This window comes from Salvelinus sp. IW2-2015, linkage group LG14 (genome assembly GCF_002910315.2).
Source record: "Salvelinus sp. IW2-2015 linkage group LG14, ASM291031v2, whole genome shotgun sequence".
Lineage (NCBI taxonomy): Eukaryota > Metazoa > Chordata > Actinopteri > Salmoniformes > Salmonidae > Salvelinus > Salvelinus sp. IW2-2015.
Genome location: NC_036854.1, coordinates 7,240,479 through 7,256,155, shown reverse-complemented (window position 1 = coordinate 7,256,155; position 15,677 = coordinate 7,240,479).

Sequence of the window (15,677 nt, the reverse complement as noted above, 5' to 3'; positions counted from 1 at the left end):
TGCTTGCTGACTACACTGTACTGCATGATTGTAGCAGGTTTACGAACGTGTTAGTTCTATTACCTATGTTGACTATGACGTTAGTTAATATTTAATGATGTGAGAGGCTGTGTGTAGAGCGAGGTTAGCAGTTATGACATGAAGGTTTGGCTTGGTCACAGACAGCTGATGTGTTGTGCACTGAAGTTCACAAGCAAAGGGTAAAGGTGAGAGGAGGAGACCACGTAGATGCGAGAAGAAATTACAATGACAAATACAAAGTGATCATGCTGTTTGTATGTGGCTGTTGTGAAAGTGAACTATGTTTGGGGGTGATCAGGGGTGTATTCATTTTGCCGATTCTGTTGAAAACGTTTCTTAAATGGAAGCAAATGGGGAAAAAACGGGGATAAAGAACCTGAATTTGTTCAATAGAAACTGTCATTTGCAACTGTTGGACTAATGATTATAAATTAGATCAGCTAGATGCAGGCAAGAGTGTGCAAGGCGTTATTGAATGTGTCACTGTCTTTCACCTTGACTACAATAAAATGTATCTCGACTTGAGCACCTACGCCGTAAACTTTCATCCATAGGCTAGTTTGTAGCAACCTGATGATGGGTATAAGGAAAATGTGAGTATCATGTAGTAGCCTAAACCTATCAATGTTACATTGAGCTGGGTGAATGGAATATGAATGACATTCTTCCAATAAGCTATAATAAAATATAGTTAATTGTCCTCCCTCATCTTAAACACCACCGACTGCCACTGGGTTAGGGTAAGTGTAGGGGTTAAGGTTATGATTAGGGTTTAGGGTTTAGGGAAGGGACGTCCCAAGGATCACATCAATATATTCCTGATTGAATGACAGCAGCTAGATCCAGAGTCTTTGCAACTACAAAAAAATACCTACCTTCAAGAGTATCTCAAAAGAAATGGAAATGAGTGAAATGAATGACTGAGATTTCAATTGAAATGGAAATGAAAGAATTGACTGAGTGACTGATTGAAAGACAGATCGTTGCCTTGCCGCAGTCTTAATGTGTTGAGTCACGGCATGTGGCTGATCAGGCTATCTAAGGCTCTCAAAAGTTCCAAGCCCAGGCCAAGCTCCCCCCACCCCACTCAACGCCTGCCCCAGCATCAACAATCAACAATCATGCAGCATTGTGGAGCCCTGTGATCCTGCGACCTCTGATCTTTGGAGTTAACCCCTGTGCGACCAGCGCTGAGTGCTAACCCTGTTTGTCCATTGTAGAGGCGGGAAGGTTCCCATGAGAAAGAGAGAGGGGGCCGGAGACGTAGAGATCCCACTAATGAAGGCTTAAGAGTGGGCCTTAACTCTCCAGTATGTGTGTTTGGTCTGCCGAATCTGGAGAAAGGAGATATCAACAAACTTTGGGTCTAGTTACAAAATTATAGGTAAATACTGTCAGTGGAGGTCAATGTTTTTGAGTGACCTGCACCGATGGCCAAATTCAACATCTTTACATGACTGATTCCATGAAATTCTTGTAGGTTTTATATTTAAAAAAAAAAAGCTAATTGGGGGGCAGTTTCAATGGGTGTGACAACTCTGAAGACATGGTAACCGGTGTACTGTATGTAAAATTGTATCCACTCTCGTAACACGGTCATACATGTAGCACACATTTTCCGCAAATGGCCATAGAGCAGATACATTAGCTTGCAGCACGGCAGTAGAATTTTACGTCAATGAAAAAGTACACCAACGCGTCATCTATAGGCTCACTCTGCAGTGTGTGAACCTTCTGTCATTACAGGGATAACTCTGACAGGCTAACACACAGCAGCTGGCCCGGCCACCTCTAGTACCTCCATCCCCTCTAGCAACCAGAGGCTGAATCCTCCCAGCCCTGGCTTGGCCAAAGTGCTGCTCCCTGGGCATCCAGGTCAGTGACCCCTGCTCCACCCTGAGGACCACTGGTCCTGTGTTCATGGCACCAAAATATCCCCAAAATAAATGGGAACAGCTTGGATAAATATCACTTCTAAGAGTCATGGCACCAAGAAATGAAGAACGCCCTCGCCAATCCCAACATCCCTACTATCAGTGGTCCTCAACTCCTGGTCCTAGGACCGGCACTGGGCCCTGGGATATTAATGACTGGCCCCTCAGATGGTGCTTCGATTTAGTCCGTTTTCAAGTTCTAGTTTTCAACTAAATACTCCTCCATAAAGTGTATGGTTTAATGTAAGCGGTCCTCCAATGAAGAAGACCATAGCTTGCTGGTCCCTGGTTCTAAAAAGGTTCCAAAACACAGTCCTAAAACTGAATTTACACAACCCTGTACCACCAGATCTTACACAAATCATCTTCTGATCACAACACCACCAAATAACCACTCGTGGGAGGAAGCTCTGAATGGAGCTTGGGGTTGTGTCCCAAATGGGATTCTATTTCCTAAATTGTGCACTACTTTTGACCAGGGACCATCGGGATGTGGTCAGAAGTAGTGCACTATACAGGGAAGAGGGTAAAGTTATGTCACCTTTGTAAGGCCATTCTGCATAGTGACCCTTTCAGTGGTTTCATCTGAAAATACAGATGTAGGATCTTAATTTGAACAAAATTATCACAGCAAAATAACGCAGCAACAGGATTTGAATGTTTAGTCCATAATGATAGGTGGTTAGTTGGCCAAAAGTAGGCAACATGAAAAGTGCAATACTGTTAATATAACTGTGTGTTAGTGTGGGCTTTCAGTGAATTTATGTAAATCACAAAGCTCATCGGCATTTCCTGTGGTGCAGGAAAATTCTCAGCAACAAAAGAGTGATTAATTTAAGATCCTACCTCTGTAGCGTTCTCAAATGGAAGTAAAATACTTATTTTCCATATAATTTAATATGGTCACTATATACACACACAACCCCTGTAGGGTCTATTTTCAGAACATCTGATATATTTCGGAACTATTTCTGATCTACAGTGCATTCTGAAAGTATTCAGACCTCCTGAACTTTTCCACATATTGTTATGTTACAGCCTTATTCTAAAATTGATAACATTATTTTTCTCATCAATCGACACACAATACACCATAATGAGGAAGCAAAAACAGGTTTAGAGATTTTTGCAAATTTTTGCAAAAAAAAGAAGAGAAAAATGACATTTACATAAGTATTCAGACACTTTACTCCGTACTTTGTTGAAGCACCTTTGGCAGCGATTAAAGCCTCGAGTCTTCTTGGGTATGACACTACAAGCTTGGCACACCTGTATTTTGGGAGTTTCTCCCATTCTCCTCTGCAGATCCTCTAAAAATCTGTCAAGTTTGACGCGGAGCGTCACTGCACAGCTATTTTCAGGTCTCTCCAGAGATGCTCGATCGGGTTCAAATCCAGGCTCTGTTCGACTTGTTCCAAAGCCAGTCCTGCGTTGTCTTGGCTGTGCGCTTATGGTCGTTGTCCTTCTGGAAGGTTCTCCTATCTCCACAGAGGAACTCTGGAGTTCTGTCAGAGTGACCATCAGGTTCTTGGTCACGTCCCTGACCAAGACCCTTCTCCCCCATTTGATCAGTTTGGCCGGGCAGCCAGCTCTTGGAAGAGTCTTGGTGGTTCCAATCTTCTTCCATTTAAGAATGATGGAGGCCACTGTGTTCTTGGGGACTTTCTGTGCTGCAGACATTTTTGGGTACCCTTCCCCAGGTCTGTGCCTTGACACAATCCTGTCTCTGACACAATTCCTTCAACCTCATGGTTAGTTTTTTTCTTTGACTCCAATGAAGTAGTAGAAACATCTCAAGGATGATCAGTGGAACCAGGACCAGTGCACATGAGCTCAATTTCGAGTCTCATAGCAAAGGGTCTGAATACTTATGTATGTAAGGTATTTCTGTTTTCTTTATTTGGAAAAATTTGCTAAAATGTTTTTAAAAAACGGTTTTCGCTTCGTCAATTTCGGGTATTGTATGTAGATTGATGAGGAAACCTTTTTTTAAATCCATTTTAGAATAAGGCTGTAAAGTAACATAATGTGGAAGGGAAGAGGTCTGAATCATTGCCTAATACACTGTACATGCCAATATTTTTACCCAATCGTTATTATGTGGTATTGAGGGGAAAAGGAATGTAATCCATTTTAGAATAAGGCTGTGAAGTAACAAAATGTGGAAGGGAAGAGGTCTGAATTCTTTTCAAATGCACTGTATTTCTTGATATAAATTGTAAGTCTAGCCTTTTGATGTTTGATAATCATAGAATGGTTATTTTGTTTGATTTTTAACTTCATAACTTTTGCTCCTCACTCTCTCACCCTGCCTTCCACTACATGTGGCTAAGCAGACAAATATGTCTTTGATTAAAAACCATTAATAAGACTGGAGCCCTGTTCGAATACTTCCCTCCTTGTTTCCTTAAAGTAAGTGATTGGATAGGTGAAAGCAAGGTTACCTACCAATTACTTTCACCAATCAAACCAATTCCGATCAGTGATTACCTCAAGGAAGGTATAGGAATGAAGCATGCATTTCTAAAGTATCCGAACAGGCCTCCCAAAAGGTCTTACATAAGGGGACAGGGAAACAATACCACCATTTATAATGAATTGAAATGGGTCATACATGGCGAGGTTGGTGCTTGTTCACTTTTTAAAACCCAATTTTTTGGGGTAGAGGCCGTGTTACTCACACAAGCAGATGTAGTCTTGTAAAAGCGGCATTGGTTAAACTGTTGTGAACTCTTAAGTGATACAAACATACTGACATATGCACTCACACATTGGCTTTCGCTTTTGCCCTGATCCCAAAACGCACACGCACACGCACACACACACAACCAACACCCTTCCCCTGCACACACACTAAACGGTGGTCCAGTCCTGTTCATATCCTGTGTGGTGCACTACTAGCCTGTTGAACAATGTGTCCTTTAGATAAGATCTGATTTGAGATGTAATAAATTATAGTATTCATTATGGCCCGGGCCTCCCGGCGTTACTGCAGCTGTCTGCATGGACTCACTGACCTTCCATCAGTACAGGTCCTCGGGCTATCAATCCTTTTAATTGTGTCCCAAATGGCACCCTGCTCCCTACACAGGGCTTTATTATACCACAGGGCTCTGGTAAAAAAAAGTAGTGCACTACGTAGGGCATAGGGTGCCATTTGGGACTCGGTCACTGACACTTCAAAACCTCCACTGTACTGTATCTGGACACACAACCCGATAACTAGGAGCTACACTGAAAGGACCCTATGTATATATATAGACATTGAGGATTCTTGTCCATAAACATACACACATGCATGTATGTGCTGGAAGGCATGTACGTACAGTACCTACACACAAGGCACGTGCACAGATAAAGTTCTACCTGTGCCCTGTGCCCTTTTGGGTGTTGGTATGATAATATTTTGGGGTATACAGTTTTTATCGTTGTTGTTCTAAACCCACTGCCCCAAAGTCGTTGTGATGTCGTTAAGTTTGCCACCCCCACATTTGTTGAAAGTAATGAGCATTACAAACCAGACACTTCTCGCCAGCTGTTACTTCCATCCCAAGGCTGTGTTACTCCCGCAACACGACAGGTACAAAAGTAACGTTGCAGAAGTTCTGTTCTCGGTCTATTTAATTTCGACACATTTACCCAATAAATAGCAGTTGCTAATGGTAGAGGACATAACGTTGAAGTGGGAAGTTTACACACACCTTAGCCAAACACATTTAAACTCAGTTTTTCACAATTCCTGACATTTAATCCTAGTAAAAAGTCCCTATCTTAGGTCAGTGTAGATCACCACTTTATTTTAAGAATGTGAAATGTCAGAATAATAGTAGAGAGAATGATTTATTTCAGCTTTCAATTCTTTCATCACATTCCCAGTGGGTCAGAAGTTTACATACACTCAATTAGTATTTGGTAGCATTGCCTGCAAACTGGTTAACTTGGGTCAAACATTTCAGGTAGCCTTCCACAAGCTTCCCACCCAAGTTGGGTGAATTTTGGCCCATTCCTTCTGACAGAGCTGGTGTAACTGAGTCAGGTTTGTAGGCCTCCTTGCTCGCATACGTTTTTTCAGTTCTGCCCACAAATTTTCTATAGGATTGTCACGATCGTCGTAAGAACATTCGGACCAAAGCGCAGCGGGATATGGGTTCCACATATTTATTGATGTGAAACGCACAAAACAATAAAAAGCAAACGATACGTGAAGATATGGAGTGCTCACAGGCAACTACACAAACATGATCCCACAAAAAAACAGTGGGGAAATGGCTGCCTAAATATGATCCCCAATCAGAGACAACGTTAAACAGCTGCCTCTGATTGAGAACCATACCAGGCCAACATAGAAATAAAACAACCTAGATTACCCACCCTAGTCACGGAGAGAGGTGTTGGCGTTGAGAGCGCTGCAGAGCGGGCATGCTGAGGAGCGTGACACCAGTCCGGTGTCGTATGCACCAGTTTCACGCATCTGGCCTCCAGTGCGGCTCCCCAGTCCGGTACGTCCTGTGTCTTCTCCACGCACTCGCCCTGAGGTGTGTGTCACCGTTCCGGTACAATGTGTGCCGGTTCTACGCACCGTGTCTCCAGTGCGCCTCCACAGCCCAGTGCGTCCTGTGCCAGCTCCCTGCACTTGCCGTGCGAAGGTTGTCATCTGTCCAGGACACGTTGTGCCAGCTCTACGCTCCAGACCTCCAGTGCGCCTCCACAGCCCAGTACGTCCTGTGCCGGCTCCACGCACCAGGCCTCCTGTACGTCTCCCCAGCCCGGTACTTCATGTGCCGGCTCCAAGCTCCAGGCCTCCTGTGCGTCTCCCCAGCCCGGTACGTCCTGTGCCGGCTCCACGCACCAGGCCTCCAGCGACGGTCTGCAGTCCAGAGCCTCCAGAGACGGATCCCAGTCCGGAGCCTCCAGCGATGGATCCCAGTCCGGAGCCTCCAATGAGGGTTCCCAGTCCAGAGCCTCCAGCGAGGGTTCCCAGTCCAGAGCCTCCAGCGAGGGTTCCCAGTCCAGAGCCTCCAGTGAGGGTTCGCAGTCCAGAGCCTCCAGCGATGGTTCCCAGTCCAGAGCCTTCGGCGATGGTTCCCAGTCCAGAGCCTTCGGCGATGGTTCCCAGTCCGGCACCTCCTCCGACGGTCCAGAGTCCGGAACCTCCGGCGACGATCCACTGTCCGGAGTCCCGGAGACGATCCACGGTCTGGATCCTCCGGCGACGATCCACGGTCCGGAGCCTCCGGCGACAATCCAAGGTACGGAGTCCCCGGCGGCGATCCACGGTCCGACGACGATCCACGGTCCGGAGCATCCGGCGACGATCTACGGTCCGGAGCTTCCGGCGACGATCCACAGTCCGGTTCCTCCGGCAACGATCCACGGTCCGGTTCCTCCGGCAACGATCCACGGTCCGGAGCTTCCGGTGACGATCCGCGGTCCGGTTCCTCCGGCGACGATCTACGGTCCAGAGCCTCTGGCAACGATCCACGGTCCAGAGCCTCTGGCAACGATCCACGGTCCGGTTCCTCCGGCGACGATCCACGTTCCGGAGTCCCTGGCGAACATCCACGGCCCGGAGTCCCCAGCGACGATCCACGGTCCGGTTCCTCCGGCGACGATCCACGGTCCGGATCCTCCGGCGATGACCCACGGTCCGGAGCCTCCGGCGACGATCCACGGTCCGGTTCCTCTGGCGACGATTCACAGTCCGGAGTCCCGGGCGATGATCCATGGTACGGAGTCCCCGACGAACATCCACGGTCCGTAGTCCTGGCGACGATCCACGGTCCGGAGCCTCCAGCGAAGATCCACGGTCCGTGTCCCGGCGACGATCCACGGTCCGGAGTCCCCGGCGATGATCCACGGTCCGGTCCTCTGGCGACGATCCACGGTCCGGAGCCCGGCGACGATCTACAGTCCGGAGCTTCCGGCGACGATCCACGGTCCAGTTCCTCCGGCGACGATCCACGGTCCGAGCTTCCGACGACGATCCCCGCACCAGAGTCGCCACCGAAAGGGCGGATCCGCGAGCGGAGCGGGGTCTACGTCCCGCACGGGAGCCGCCACCGAGGCTAGATACCCACCCGGACCCTCCCCTATAGAGTCAGGTTTTGCGGCCAGAGCTGTCAAGCCCTGACTTAGAAATCCTTTTTATTCTCTATTTTGGTTAGGTCAGGGTTGGACTAGGTGGGTAGTCTAGTTTTTTCATTTCTATGTTGGCCTGGTATGGTTCCCAATCAGAGGCAGCTGTCTATCGTTGTCTCTGATTGGGGATCATATTTAGGCAGCATTTTTCCCACTGGTTTTTGTGGGATCTTGTTATGTCTAGTTGCCTGCGAGCAATACATTAGTTTCATGTTTCGTTTTGCGCTTTATTGTTTTCTGTGAGTTTCATCCAATAAACATGTGGAACTCTATGCACGCTGCGCCTTGGTCCATTAATTCAACCAACAATCGTGACAAGGAGACACACACACAACTACACAAACAGTCAAAGATGAGTGCAATACTAATAACTAACACAGAAGAATGTGGGAGAGATGTATGTAAATGAGTGTCCGGGCAGACAAAACCAGATGCATGTTTTCAACTGTTGCATGTATTTGCTTTACCTCACTTCACACATACAGATGGAGGCTTGTGAAAGCTGCACGGGCTAAACTCTTAAACATTTTGACAGGGTGAACACTGCAGTGATACACACGTAGGCACAGACACAGACAGAGAGAGACACAGACACAGGCAAAGGCACAGACACAGGTACAGACAGGCACAGACAGACACAAACACAGGTACAGACGGGCACAGACAGGCACAGATACAGGCACACAGCAGTGTGTGAGAGACATGAGTAAATGAGTGGATGGAGAATGTATGGGATGGAAAATGTATGCTTGTTTTCAACTGCACTACTGCAGATTGTCGTTCCCTTACCTCACTTCAAGCAGACATGAGTTGAGAACAGGGAACAGGGATCCCAAGATCCAAAGAAAGAGCAGTCACTCTCTGTCCGCTCTCTTTTCTCTCTTTCTCGCTCTCTCTCTTCTTTTGTTGATGGATGTACATGTGACTAATGTGAGGATATGATCCGGGGGATTCCTGTTTTCGGAGGCTGGAGGGAGAGGACCACCGCTATGTAAACACATTTCTGCTGTTCAGAGTGTGTGTGTGTATGCTCCTGCAGTGTGCGATTGCTCCATTAGCCTGTCTGGCTGTGTGTGTGTGTGTGTGTGTGTGTGTGGTGTGTGTGTGTGTGTGTGTGTGTGTGTGTGTGTGTGTGTGTGTGTGTGTGTGTGTGTGTGTGTGTGTGTGTGTGTGTGTGTGTGTGTGTGTGGTGTGTGTGTGTTGTGTGTGTGTGTGTGTGTGTGTGTGTGTGTGTGTGTGTTGTGTGGGTGTGTGTGTGTGGATGTGGTTTAAGTATTCTTGTGGGGACCAGAAGAATAATAAACAAACAAAAATTTGACCGACTGGGGACATTTTGTTGGTCCTAACAAGGTCAAATTCCATTTCTAGGGTTAAGGTTAGAATGAGTGTTAGGGGTAGAATTAGGTTTAGGGTTCGTAGCTCGGGTTAGGTTTAGAATTAGGGTTAGGGTTCTCTCTTGCCGTGATTTGTGTTTTGTCCTATATTTTATTTTACATTTTTAATCCAATTTGTAAGTCGCTCTGGATAAGAGCGTCTGCTAAATGACTTAAATGTAAATGTAAATGTAATCCAAGCTCCCGTCCCCGCAGGAGGCCTTTTGCCTTGTGGTAGGCCGTCATTGTAAATAAGAATTTGTTCTTAACTGTCTTGCCTAGTTAAATAAAGGTTAAATAAAAATACATTAAAAGAAAGGGTTCCGGTTAGGGTTAGGGTAAGAGTACAGGTTAGGGTTAGGTTTAGGTTTAGGGATTAGGGAAAATAGGATTTTGAATGGGACTGAAAGGGATTTTGAAAGGGATTGTGTGTCCCCACAAGGTTAGCTGTACAAGACTGTGTGTGTGCGTGTGCGTGTGTGCGTGCTCTCCATTCAGTACGTGAATGAAAAATACTTGATCTTACTTGAGAGAAAAAACAAGGAGAAACGTAGAGGAGTAGGACATTGGAAGAGGCGAGGGGGGCAGGGTGGGTTCGATGTGAGGAAGTGCCCTATCCCTAAGCTGCGCTCCACTTCCTGTGAGGACAAGAAGTCCCTCATTGGGCGTGCGGTGATCTCATTCTTGACTGCGAGGCTCTTCCGTGGGGCGGCCGCTTGGAACCTATCAGCCCGAGGGGGCATGTGGAGGAGTAACACACACACACATACACTTATACCTGCACACATACACAAACACACAAAAACACGCACACACACAAGCACACTCCTGCCTCTGATTACTGTACCCGTGTAGGCTGGAAAACACACACGCACACTCCCACACACCCGGCCTGACAGGAAACAGTGCTGGCCGGAACAAACAAGCATTTCCTTTGCGCCTTGGTGCCTTTCACAGAGAGGAACCAATCAAAATGAAAAGTCCTGTCCAGTGTTGTTAACGAATGGCCATGCATGCAGGGAACATTACTGCTCATTTACTATTAGCCACGAGGCATGTCCCTATGTTCTGTTTGAGGTTCAAACAGGCACACATTCCCACGTACACATCCACACACACGTTCACAGAACACGGGCGTGCAGCACACAAACACACACATCTCTTCCGCCTACCCAACCACCCACTCATCCACCGCTTTCCCCTCCACGACCCAAGTTCAGTCACATTTTTCTGCACAGCACCCCCCCCCCTCACACCCCTTTTTTCCCCAAAAGTACCCACTAATTCAAATACATTAGGCTTAAATTGCCTCTCTCTTCCTTTCACCCATCATGTTGACAGACAGGCCAACAGTTACCGTTTTCTCTCTCTAATTTGCAGTAGTAATACATGGGAATTAGCTAGCAGGCCATAATAATCTAGTCCAGGATGCTTGTTTTACAGTACCATTACAGTTGAGAACTAGCAGGAACAGAGCTACCATTAAGTCCAAGTTCTCTTTAACTAGGGAAGTCCCGTCCAAACCCAGACGACAATTGTTGCGCTGCCCTATGGGACTCTCAATCACAGCCAGACGATGCAGCCTGGATTCGAACCACTGAGATGCAGTGTCTTAGACCACTGCACCACTCAGGAGCCCATTTAGATAGGCATCTGATATTACCTGAAAAGTAGCTTCTGCCGAGGCCCCAACAACCGGACGTTCCGGATTTCAGGGGAAATGGAAAGAGAGGCTGTGACACGACTTCCGCTTTTGGACTTTAACAAGGCGACACTCCATCTTAACTCCTCCTTCACATTTACCTGATTGGTTGAACAGTGCAGAAGAGAACCTCCCCCGACAGTTTTTATTATTCTCGTCAAGACCAGTATTTAGGAGATCTAGTTTCAGTCATTCATTTTACACCTGCTACGTTAGGTTTCCTGAAAAGGGTAAAGGGTAGAGGAAGGTGAGTTTATCTAACACTCAATAGATAAACTGTTGGAAATGTTCTGGTAACACTTTAATAAACTATTTATAAACAGTTTGTAAAGAGTTTACTTACCAATTATGAATAATTATTTCTACACTTGAAAATAAAGAATCTAAAGCATGTCATGGTAAAATAAGAAGTCACACACAACACAAGGAATATTACATTTTTTATCGAATTCCATAAAAATGCGACACCTGTAGCTTTGGGGTGAGTTGCTTCCGGAAGCGTTAGCTAGCCTAGCATGCTGCTGAAAAATACAGTGTATTTCAAATCTAGTAGTATTTCAATCTTCTTGATTTTGGGCCTTGGCTAATGGGATACCTTCCATTCCTGGATTGAGATACGTTTTCAAGCCATATCCCTTGTCCGTCACCACAGTGAAAACAAATTGGCATATGACCCTTGTCGACTTGAAGGCAGACTAAACTTGAAGTCGAGTTTTGACTAACTAAGCACAGTAACATAATTAAACTCAAAATATGCTATTATTTTCTTTTGAAATACATTTTCTTAATATCATAATGTTTCTTAAGACTTATCTTAATGAAAGATTTCTTTGTGATGGTGTATAAAAAATTGATTCATTTTACTGTTAAAATGTAGACAGCCCAAGGCTATTTATATTCGTCGAGGCCTGGCTATTCTTGTGTTAAACGACCATATAGCACTGTATATGGGCTTTTGGTTCAAATGAAAGTTGCAGTAGATGATCACTTGTGATTTATCAGGCTTTTGTTAATGGATGCAGTTCTGAATCCGATGAAATATGTAACTTAAATTGTTCATGTAAGAGATTCATGCTATAAAATGTATTCTGGAGATGCTCTGTGTTTAATAAGTAAAATTATAAAATGAGGTCATACTCTGACATTGGTGGATAATCAGATACAGTCTACTAATGTGGCCATCTTGGGGAGTAACAAGTCATGTATAAAAGTTTATAAAATATATGTAGTGCACATTTTAGATTACAGGCTGCATAATAGTGTAACGTCCTGACCAGAGTTATTATGTGTTTTGCTTGTTTAGTGTTGGTCAGGACGTGAGCTGGGTGGGAATTCTATGTTGTGTGTCTAGTTTGTCTGTTTCTGTGTCCAGCCTAATATGGTTCTCAATCAGAGGCAGCTGGTAATCGTTGTCCCTGATTGAGAATCATATATAGGAGGCTTGTTTGGTGTTTGGATTTTGTGGGTGATTGTTTCCTGTCTCTGTGTTTGTGTTCTGCACCAGATAGGACTGTCTCGGCTTTCACGTGTGTTATTTTGTAGTTTGTATAGTGTTCACGTTATTGTCATTCTTTATTAAACATGTTGAACACTAACTGCGCTGCATTTTGGTCCTCTCCTTCATCCCAGGAAGAAAGCCGTTACAAATAGTTGATTAATAATTTGTAACTTGTTTATAAGGTTCTGCATTAATCATCAATTGATGTATTAGTAAGTGCATATACTCACATGTACAAAAGCACTCGTTTACAATGAATAAATATCCCATCCATGATGTATACTGTGTAATCCATTTATAAATATGTATATAAATGGTGAGTCAAACTATAAATCAACCATTAACAAATGCCTCATAAATAATCATGAGTTTTTAATTTTTAATTTTATTTAACCTTTATTTAACCAGGTAGGCTAGTTGAGAACAAGTTCTCATTTACAACTGCGACCTGGCCAAGATAAAACAAAGCAGTTCGACACATATAACAACACAGAGTTACACATGGAATAAACAAACATACAGTCAATAATACAGTAGTCTATACATTGTGTGCAAATGAGATAAGACAAGGGAGGTAATACCCTGACTACACCGCTCGCGTCGTGAGCGTTGCAAAATAAATTTAGGAATCTATGTTATTCAATTATTGCACCCACACTGCTCGCGCGCGTCAACGAGCGTCTGTGTTGCCAAGGGCTAAAATAGAAGTCATTCCCAGTTCTGACGCAGATCGCGCTGCAAGTCCTGCCTCTCCCATCTCCTCATTGGTTATACCCACGTGGGTGATTGAAATACGAACTTTGTTGCTGGTCGTCGTGGTAATACTTTGAAAGTTTAGATGCCAATCACCCAAATTAGCTAGCAACAGCAAGCTAGCTAAATAGGACAAATTGGCTAGCATGTGCAAGCTAGCGAGCTAAATTGCCATACATGTTTAATGCTTTTTGACATGTCCCCAAATTAATGTAATTGGTTCAGAGTTGTTTTGACATTTTAGCCAGTTTGGGTTCCGTGTAAGGCAATAAATAGGCCAGAGTGGCGAAGTAATTACAATATAGCAATTAAACATTTAAACACTGGAGTGATAGATGTGCAGAAGATGAATGTGCAAGTAGAGATACTGGGGTGCAAAGGAGTAAGATCAATAAATAAATACGGTATGGGGATGAGGTAGTTGGATGGGCTATTTACAGATGGGCTATGTACAGGTGCAGTGATCTGTGACCTGGTCCGACGGCTGGTGCTTAAAGTTAGTGAGGGAGATGTGGGTCTCCAGCTTCAGTGATTTTTGCAATTCGTTCCAGTCATTGGCAGCAGAGAACTGGAAGGAAAGGCTGCCAAAGGAGGAATTGGTTTTGGGGTGACCAGTGAAATATACCTGCTGGAGCGCGTGCTACAGGTGGGTGCTGCTATGGTGACCAATGAGCTGAGATAAGGCGGGGCTTTACCTAGCAAAGACTTGTAGATGACCTGAAGCCAGTGGGTTTGGCAACAAGAATGAAGCGAGGGCCAGCCAACGAGAGCGTACAGGTCGCAGTGGTGGGTAGTATATGGGGCTTTGGTGACAAAACGGATAGCACTCTGATAGACTGCATCCACTTTGTTGAGTAGAGTGTTGGAGGCTATTTTGTAAATGACATCGCCCAAGTCAAGGATCGGTAGGACAGTCAGTTTTACAACGGTATGTTTGGCAGCATGAGTGAAGGATGCTTTGTTGTGAAATAGGAAGTCGATTCTAGATTTAATTTTGAATTGGAGATGCTTAATGGGAGTCTGGAAGGAGAGTTTACAGTCTAACCAGAGACCTAGGTATTTGTAGTTGTCCACATATTCTAAGTCAGAACCGTCCAGAGTAGTGATGTTGGACGGGCGGAAGGGTGCGGGCAGCGATCGGTTGAAGAGCATGCATTTAGTTTTACTTGCATTTAAGAGCATTTGGAGGCCACGGAAGGAGATTTGTATGGCAATGAAGCTCGTCTGGAGGTTAGTTAACACAGTGCCCAAAGAGGGGCCAGAAGTATACAGAATGGTGTCGTCTGCGTAGAGGTGGATCAGAGAATCACCAGCAGCAAGAGTGACATCATTGATGTATAGAGAGAAGAGAGTCAGCCTGAGAATTGAACCCTGTGGCACCGCCATAGAGACTACCAGAGGTCCAGACAACAGGCCCTCCGATTTGACACACTAAACTCTGTCTGAGAAGTAGTTGGTGAACCAGGCGAGGCAGTCATTTGAGAAGCCAAGGCTGTTGAGTCTGCCGATAAGAATGTGGTGATTGACAGAGTCGAAAGCCTTGGCCAGGTCAATGAATACGGGTGCACAGTATTGTCTCTTATCGATGGCGGTTATGATATCGTTTAGGACCTTGAGCGTGGCTGAGGTGCACCCATGACCAGCTCTGAAACCAGATTGCATAGCGGAGAAGGTACGGTGGGAATTGAAATGGTCGTTGATCTGTTTGTTAACTTGGCTTTCGAAGACCTTAGATAGGCAGGGTAGGATAGATATACTTATGTAACAGTGTGTCTAGAGTTTCTCCCCCTTTGAAGAGGGGGATGACCGCGGCACCTTTCCAATCTTTGGGAATCTCAGACAATATGAAAGAGAGGTTGAACAGGCTAATAATAGGGGTTGCAACAATTTCGGCAGATAACCTTAGAAAGAGAGGGTCCAGATTGTCTAGCCCAGCTGATTTGTATGGGTCCAGATTTTGCAGCTCTTTCAGAACATCAGCTGTATTTGGTTGAAGGAGAAATGGGGGAGGCATTGGCGAGTTGCTGTGGGGGGTGCAGGGCTGTTGACTGAGGTCGGGGTAGCCAGGTGAAAAGCATGGCCAGCTGTAGAAAAATGCTTATTGAAATTCTCAATTATAGTGGATTTATCGGTGGTGACAGTGTTTCCTAGCCTCAGTGCAGTGGGCAGCTGGGAGGAGGTGCTCTTATTCTCCATGGACTTTACAGTGTCCAGAACATTTTTGAGTTTGTGCTACAGGATGCAAATTTCTGTTTGAA